We start from the raw sequence: 7,748 nt of genomic DNA on the forward strand, positions 1-7,748 counted from the left end.
CTTATTTCTTAGTTCGATCTTATACAAACTCTTTTCATAGGATGTCCCCACTCCTCATGTCTCCACATGAATGAATTAGGATCACTTTGTTTGTAGCACTTTACAACGATTTTAACAACTACAAAGTGGATTGCATCCAATAGTGTTACCAGAATAAGGTACCCAACCTTATTTGTATACTATAGGCAATTTTGGCTATCTACTCGAACTTGATCCACTTTTATGTCTACACATAAAGTTCGAATATTCATGTGTTAGCCATGGATCTTAAGTTTATTGAATTTATTTCTAAAACGAAACGAGCAATTCATATATTCAATAACTACTTTATTGAATCAAAAACTTCAATAACATCTTTAATGATTAACATAATAAGTTCATTGCTTACAAACTACGAGTTTTAGGACATAAAATCCAACAATGTAGCCCACCGATGGGATGATCTCTCTAGGATGACACACAGGCGGACCATAGAAATCTCACGGTGCAACCTAAAGGGAGACCATAGGATACGTTGACACACGTCCTTCTCCCACTTACTATGAACACTTTTCCCATTCACCTTGTTATTAACCCATGAAAACACTTTTCGAAGGGAGGCCACATCCATGACAACACGAAGCCTAGCGTGGATCTCACGGTGTAACTCTTAGGGACTTGAGAGCTGAAATTTTATATATCATATATACTAACTTCCTCCAACTAAAATATTCTAATATTTTATTTGGATTTTATTATACTTAGTTAAATCCTGGCTAACGAATTTATCTAAGTCATTTAAATTTTCTCAACATAACATTTATATTGAATAATTTAACAATACTTGATTCATTTATTAAACTCTTTTAATAAAATCAATCATTTATTGCATGCTTATAAAATATTTGTCTAATTCACCTTCTAGGTCGGTTCCCATGTTGAGCTATTCAGTTTCCATCAACTTAAATACCCCTTCCTAGATAGAATCTTCCTTAAATAAAGGTTCCTTATGGACAATTATTTTATAAATTTAATCTTTTATCAAAATTCATTTTTATCCTATTAAAACAAATTAAAAAGATTAACCTACTCCTAATCCCATTAGAAATAACATTAAACAATTTTTTTTTTTTTTAAAAAATTAGACCTATGTTTGCATGTAATCTAGATTATAGATTTTAATCTATTTCATTAATAATATAATTCTTTATAAATTAATGAATTATTAAAAATTATAAAACATCAAGTATTCACATACATCATTCCACTATTTATTATAACAATATTAATATATAGTATGATGCATGGACATGGTTAGGTTAATCATACATCACTAACATAACACTTATATTATGATGCATGAACATGCTAATTCAATCATGCATCTATAAAATATAACCCTTTATATTTAATTAGATGCATGTAAATGTTTATCCTAAGGTAGATATTTTTGGATCTATATGACATACAATATGTAATATGAACTTAAAAAATAATTTCAAACATACATGATTAAAATTAAACAGCAAAATTTGGACCAATTTTGGCATCCTAATGCAAAATTAATTAATTGATTAATTCATAAATAAATAAATAATTACAAAAGGAAATTAGGTTAAAACAGTTGCTTCAAACGTCTCGAATGTGCCGCATCGCTTTGTCCAAATTTGGAGCGTTGCAACGCTACGATCTCAACTCAACGCTTTTGTCTTTCAGCACTGCAACGCTACAAGCCTGCGATAGTAGCATCGCGACGCTGATCGTCAGAACACTCTTTTCTGCATGATTTCTGCTTCGAACTCACCTCGAACACTTCCGTTTCTTCTCGATCTTCTTAGCAACCGTTACTCTATCGATTAACAAGGACTTATAAACTCAAAGTAAGCACTACAAGAATATTGGGCTTTAATGTCGGTTGAAAAAAGTGAAACCAGATGTATAATGTCGGTTTTTTTTTTTTTTTTTTTTTTTTTAAAAAAGCGGATCTTTAATGCGGTTTTAAACCAACATTGTAGGGGTACCTTTAATGTCGGTTTTAAACCGACATTAAAGACCCACTTCACTTTTTCCTCTAATTTCTATTTTCCCCCCATTTTTTTCATTTCCCTCTTCACTCTCCCTCTATTTTCTTTTTCCTCTCATTCTCACACTTCCTTCTTGAGACCCTATTCTTTCTCATTCCTCTCTCATTTCATCGGTCTCCACTAGATTTACCGTTCTCCACTAGTCTCCATCAGATCTATACATTTCGTCGTTCGTTTTGTCGTCGTGCAAGTCTCCACCAGATCTGCCATTCTCTGCCGATTTCCATAGATCTGCACACTTTGTCGTTCGTTTCGTTATTGTGCAGGTCTTCGTCGGATCTGCTGTTCATCATTCATCGTTGTTCGTTTCGAAGTTAGGGACGTCGTCGTTCGTTCATCATCCTATTACAATCTTATTGAAATTGCTAGCATTGAGAACTAGTTTTAGTTGACATCATTGCGATTAATTGTTGTTGTTATTATCAACTTCTTATATTTTTCAACACTTTGTGGTTACTGGTTTTATTTGTTAGCATTAAAGCTTCATTGGAAAAGTGAATGAGTTGCTTTAATTGACTAGGCAGAACAAAAATCAATTCCCGAGTCATCAGATTCTCTTGATGGCTTACGAAGTGGTGAAAAGGGCAGTAATCATCCACATTTTTCTAAAATCTATCATAAGCAGGTAAACTTTTGATTGTTTTGGTGTTCTAAACTTTTATATTGATGTCAATATGTATAAATCTGATCTTGGATTAACTGGACAACCAAAGTATTGAAAACAATGTTTAGTTTCATTAAGCTTTTCTTCTCATTAACATATCTTGGAATTTTCATTGTTCCTTTGGTTGTATTCATTGGACAAATAGATTTGTTAGGCAATGAACTTATGAATAAATTTTCAATGACTTAAAATTGCAGTAGTATTTAGTCATGGCCAAACAATTTACATCTGAAAATTTCATTATTCTTTAATTTTGGCTCAATTAGAAAATAACTACATTTGAATTATTTGCTTTAAACATTCGTGTAATTTTATTTCTTGAAATAGGCTGTACGACCACTATGGACATCAAAATCTGAATCATCTGATTCTTTAGATAGCTTATTTGATGACAAGGATGCGACCAATGAAATCTCTTCAACTGTTATACCAAATGAGGTAACCTACATACCGATGCTTGTTATCTTTAATGTGGAGCATATACCGTTTTCTTGAGTCGAAATTGTTGAAAATGTGATATATATAATTCCTGCTCCCACGTGGAATTTAATGGATTAAATTTGACCAGTGATAACAGACAGAAATATACGTTATTACAGTGCTAAGTTATTAAACAATGAAGGTTTGTGCTGATAAAATATGTTAGATTGCGTCCAAAAAGCATTAAGTTCATAACATTACGGTCACGTGCATCCATCGCATAGAAATAGTTAACTTTTGTATTTTATGCAGAATATGCGTTGATGCAAGGTGGAAAGTGCGATCATAAGAAATCAACGGACGAGCGCAACATTACCGCTAGGCTTTGTGGGGATTTGTGCTCGCAAACATCTGCTCAAGAAGGATTGCCGCATAGAGCCGGCGCAACTTGGTGGGCGCATCTGGGTAAAAGTCACAATTAATCACGAGGGGACAGAAAGCTGATGACGGTCGAATCCAAATTAAGTTGACAAGCCACTAACGATAACAAGTACATTCAGCTTTTTGGTGACAAATATTCGGCACATCAGTCAGAGAATTAAAGCCATCTCATCTGTGCAATCATAAGAGAGAAGCCGCCTTTCACCCCGAAGCTCTATAAATACCCAAGGCAACCTTCAGAAAAGGGGTTCAGCTAGTTCAGCAAGTTCGGATACTTAGAGAATTTCTCCCTTAGAATAGCCTTATTCTTACTTTTTCTTTTATTTTAAGGTAGAGCGAGAGAAGGGAAGAGACGCCGGAAGATTGCCCATGGAAACTCGAGAGAGAACCCGGAGGTGTGGAAAAGCAGAGAGCAGGCCGACTCTCGCGAGAGCGAGATTATCTTTTGAACAGAGTAGAAAAGACAGTGTAAAAGCCTTGGGAAGCAAGAGATTGCTACCAGCTCTTTATTCTCTTCTTGCATTATTATTTCGTATTTCAACTCTATATCTATACAATGGAATTTCTTTATCCACATGTGTTCACTCTCTTAGCACGCATGAGTAGCTAAACTTATCGAATGGGTTGAGAAGAACTAAGCTAACATGACCTAGGATCTTCATTACATGCGATTATCTTGTTTTGTGCTCTGCCCAACACCCCTTTAGAGCTACTCAAGAGAGAATCTAAAGAAAGAACCTAAGACTTGAGAGATCTAGGTTAGAATCTAGACTCGAGAGAGAAAGATTAAATCTGCATAAGCAAGAGATAGGAACTTAGAGATAATCTCTATTTATCAACCTGCATCGCATGCACCCTAGAGATAGGTATGATATTATGTGGTCGCCTTCTTTGTGTGTGTGTCATTTTGTCATCGCATAAATAAGAATAGAGGCTTATGCATAGGTCCTATAGACTCATCGCATATATCACATGCGTTCTAGCATTAGAAGCCATAGCATTCACGTCGAGAGATGGTTTACTATTGTATGTGTGTTGCATGGTTACATAACATGAACGCATCCTAGGAAGTGTTAGCCGAACCCTTCTCAATCCATTCACCACATACTCATTACATCTTTCATTTTATCAACTCTTTTCGAAACTCCACCGCATTTGTTTATTTTTATTACCGCAAATAACAATCCAAACAACTATTTGATATTTGGTTACCGCAAAGTCTTTTTGAAAATTACTACCGCAAAACTATTTTCCCAAGTCACTGAGTTCGACCCTCGACTTACTAGGAAACTCAGTGGGGTTTATACTTGGATTCCACTGAGAAAACTTTTTGCTAAATGCAATTCCATCACCGCATTTCATTCCTATTTTCACTGCATAAAATAACGCATCAATTTTTTGGCTCCGTTACCGGGGACTTCGGCAAATCAGTATGCTAACGGTAATTTTTCTGATTTCTTTGCAGCTCTCAATCTCTGGTGAATTACGACCTGGAGATTGAGAGGACATTTTGATGAAGACTGAGAGACAACCACCAACAACAAGAGAGAACCCCAAGAATGGCGGAACAACCGGAAGAAAGGGCCGCAAACGCAAACAATATAATGGCCAACTCCATCCTTTTGGCGAATGATCGCAATAGACCCATTCGGGACTATGTTTCACCCAACCTCTACGATTTCTCTCCAGGAATCATGAGACCAACGTTAGATGGATCGAGGTTTGAAATGAAGCCGGTAATGTTGCAGATGATCCCGGCTGCTGGGCAGTTTGGAGGGAGGCCTGGCGAAGACCCGCACGCCCACCTCCGAAGCTTCATAGAAATCTGTAACACTTTTGTGTTCCCGAATATCTCTACCGAAGAAGTTCGACTAACTTTGTTTCCATTTTCTTTGTGTGATCAGGCAAGAAAATGGGCATATTCTCTCGAACCGAGAGAGATAACTTCGTGGGAACAAGTGGTAGAAAAGTTTATGAAGAAGTATTTCTCATCAACTGATAATGCTATGAGAAGGAAATTAATAACAAATTTTGAACAAGAAGATGACGAATTGCTCAGCGATGCTTGGGCGAGGTTTAAGCAGCTGGTAAGAGATTGTCCACATAATGGCTTGCCAGACTACTTGCAAATGGAGATTTTTTACCAAGGCCTGAACTCTGCTTCACAGACTGCTGCCAATGCGACAACCGCTGGTGGTCTGCTAGACAAAACATATGAGAAGGCCAAAAATATACTCGATCGCATTTCCAAAAATCACGAGGATTGGCGAGAAAGCGATTAAAGATTAGAGATTAAAGATAGTGACGCCAACAACGGGGTCATCGCATCCCTGCAAAACCAGATAACTGCGATGATGAGTTTGATTCAAGGCATCACAATTAATAACACGGGAGCGAAGAAAGGGCAGGTTAATGCAATTGCTCAAACAACCGCAAGTTGTGTCATTTGCGGAGACGCTCATTTGATGGAAGAATGCCCAGGAAATTCGCAGTTAGTGGCGCACAAATTTCGCGTGGAAAAATCAACAACAAAGCTTTCAACCAGTGGCACATAAAGAAGCCAGATTTTTCTCGCGAAATGACGGTCAGACGAGCAATCATACCAGTAGTTCGCAACCAACGCAATCTTCGTTGATAGTGGAGTTGTTATTCTCAAAAAGTTTTTTTTTTTTCAAAATAGCAAGTTCAAAAATAAATACCTCACCCCTAAATTTAAAATGCGGCAATGTCCTCATTGCCAAACGATTGAAGTAAGTCATGCGATGTTCTTAGAAAGTTTTGTAAAGAGAGTTTGGAAGAAAGTTAGCAAACCCCTAACTTCTAGAAATATTTTATGAGGTGACTATCTTAAAGTTAAGTTGACTCTAGTATATACGAAAGAAATGGAAGCATATTTTTCATCATTGAAATCATACTTGGCAAAGAAACAACATGCAGTAACCTACTAAATTTATCTATGTCAAATGATTGTGGTGATCAAAGAGGATGCGATGATAAGATTTTTAAAACTAACATGCGATGTGATTGCGCCAAAATTGAAATAGAGATAAGAAAGAATACACCCCCAAATTTGTGCTGTCGCCCGCATTGTGTATTGATGCATCCTTCTTTGCGGCGATCTCTCTTCTTTGGATTGTGGTGATCGAGTGAGATAATTTGCTGCTTCATGTAACATCTCCGCAATCCTGTGCCTTAATTGTTGTAAATAAACAAAGAGAGGGTAAAATGATTTTAAACAAAACAACAAGTTTTTTTTTAGAAATAGAAAATAAGAACAGTGTAGATAGATAGTCAGTATAACAAAGTAATTGTGATAATAGATAATAACGAGTAAGATAAAAGTTCATGAAGTAATTGATGCAGAACAAGGATATTCAAAAGGATTGCGTCCCTGATGAGGTTAAATCATATAATACTCAAGGACCACTTATTCCAGGCTGGTTTGTTCACATCCATGATGGCTTTTCTCTCTTTTCTTTGTCCGCTGAGATCTTTACTGCCTTAGTCCGAAGTTTTTCCCCATGAATGCTCATTACAATTTTCCCTTTGCACACATCGATTTGAGCGCGATCGGTTGAAAGGAAAGGTCGTCCTAATATGATGGACGCATCTTCGTCTGCCTTATAGTCCAAAATGAGGAAGTTTGCCGGCAAGATGAATTTATTAATTGAGTTTGCGGCATTTTTCAACTCTTCTTCAGGATATATTCGAGATTTGTTCGCGAGCAGAAGAGTTTCCTTTGTGAGCGTAAGTGTACCGGCATTCAATTGTTTGAAGATTGATAGCGGCATTATGTTTATACTTGCCTTAAGATCGCATAGTGCTTGGCCACTGTCGGTCCCTCCAATGGAGCAAGGTATCGTGAAGATTCCTGGGTCGCCCATTTTTGATGGGATCATAGCATTTTGTGCTGCAGCCATTATTGCAACCTTTTCTTCCTCATTTTGTTCCTTTTTCAATCTTTGAGGAGCTACTGGTGGTTGGACTTCTTCTGTCTCAAGATCTAGAGACTTAAGGCTGGACGCAACTTTAGGGTCTATTTTCTCGGGCGTCTTTAAACTATAGATCAATGGGTCCTCGGTTGTCACCGCATTCAAGTTGGTCGCAATGGGCTTCTCCCCTACTTCCGTAGTCCTGTTGTCGCTTAACAAGGAGATTGC

The sequence above is a fragment of the Benincasa hispida genome, chromosome 4, assembly GCF_009727055.1.
Source record: "Benincasa hispida cultivar B227 chromosome 4, ASM972705v1, whole genome shotgun sequence".
NCBI classification, from domain to species: domain Eukaryota; kingdom Viridiplantae; phylum Streptophyta; class Magnoliopsida; order Cucurbitales; family Cucurbitaceae; genus Benincasa; species Benincasa hispida.